The sequence below is a fragment of the Fonticula alba genome (genome assembly GCF_000388065.1).
Source record: "Fonticula alba strain ATCC 38817 unplaced genomic scaffold supercont2.3, whole genome shotgun sequence".
Lineage (NCBI taxonomy): Eukaryota > Rotosphaerida > Fonticulaceae > Fonticula > Fonticula alba.
The window spans coordinates 2,335,341-2,336,879 of NW_009242973.1; the positions used below are offsets into that span (position 1 = coordinate 2,335,341).

General features: G+C 71.9%; 1 protein-coding gene across 1 annotated transcript in view; it reads left to right on the top strand.

Moving 5' to 3' along the window:
* H696_02277 (hypothetical protein) overlaps positions 1-1,539 on the top strand; it is a 10,164-nt gene that overhangs the window by 2,360 nt on the left and 6,265 nt on the right. The window lies entirely within an intron of this gene.

The window sequence follows — 1,539 nt, forward strand, 5'->3', positions numbered from 1 at the left end:
CCTCCCCGCCGCCGCCGCCGCCGCCGCCGCCGCCGCCGCCGCCGCCGCCGCCGCCCCTCAGAAGGGCAGCCCTTCATTAAGGCCTCGATGCCACCCCAGCCCCACGCGCAGAGCCCGACAGGCGCGCCATGGTCGTTCGCTGGGCAGGCATTCCTGGCTTCTCCGGGAGGGGGCTTGCCGGGCCCTCCCCGGGCCTCGTTCTCGCCCTGCCATGCTGTTTATCAGGCAGCCCAGCGGGTTCTGTCCGGATGAAACCGCGCTGCCCTGAGGCGGAGCTTGCCTTGCTGCGGCTGTCCAAGGCTGGGGAGATGGCGAGGGCGTGCTGGCCTGGGGAAATCAAAGGGCGCTTGCGGGCGGCCCTGTACCCCGCGCCCCCGGGGGGACGTCAGTCGGAAATGCGCCGGCGAACAGAGCGCGCAGGCGGCAGGCAGGGACGGTGCAGGGCCGCCGGCAGGCGCCTCACTCATCGGGCTGGGGCGCGGGGGCCGGCGGCCGGGGACCGAGGGGCGGGCCAAGGAGCAGGCCGGCGGCCGGCTCGGACGAGGAGGCACTTTTGCGGCTGGGCGTGGAACTGCCTCCCCTCGCTCGCTCGCTCTCTTTCTCACTCTCAGACTCTCCCCCCCCCCCCCCGGCCTTGTCCCCGGCTCTGGGCCGGCGTCCGCAGATGGGGGGGGGGGGCCGCGCGATCTGATCCCCCCTCGCCCCTGGTGCGCTGCGCAGGAATTTGGCCCACTTCCGTGCACCCTACTCCGTTCGCCTGAGGCCGTTAGGCTCCAGGCCCGGGCGGGGCGCGCGGAGTGCGGGGGCCGGTGCGCGGCATGCCCGAGCGAGCAGCAACCATCCAAGAACGCCCTGGGCGCAACGTCGCACACGACACACCACCTCACACCCCGAATACCGGGGAAATGGGCCCCGGAGAGGCGGCGGGCGGACGGCGGGGGGCGGGACACGCGCGCGCGCGCGCGCGTGTGACGCGGCCTCAAACCAGCCACGGCCAGCTGCAGCCCGGCCATGCGTCTCGCTTTCGGCGTTTGCTCCCGGGCAGTGTGTGCTCACCGGCGGCGATCTCCTGTCCCTCGGACTTGCCCTTTCCCTCTGTCGTCCTCTCGCCCTCTGTCTCTCTGTCGCTGTCTCTCTCTCTCTCTCTCTCTTGCGCGCGCTCGGCTTGTCTTGAGTGTCGGGCCCTTTCCCCTGTGGTGTCTCCCCTGCGGCTGACTATAGCCCGGGAGAACCAGTCTTTTGCTCGGTTCTCATCCTTCCCGACCGAGGTGGAAGAGCCCATCATTCTCCGGCCGCAGGGGGCCTAGCTCGCCCCTCTGTCATTGGGCGCGATGGCACCCGCCATTCCACGCCCCACAAGGCACGGCCCTCGCCCCGGGGGCGGTGGCCCGAGGCGGTGTTTGCGCCCGCACTTGTGCAGGCGAGTGCGTGTCCGCGCGAATGCGCGACCTTGAGCTCGCTAGAGTGGTCCCGCCCACCCTTCGCTGCGCAATGTGCCCCCCCCCCCGCCAGGCTCAGGGAACGAGGAAAGAGGCCGCC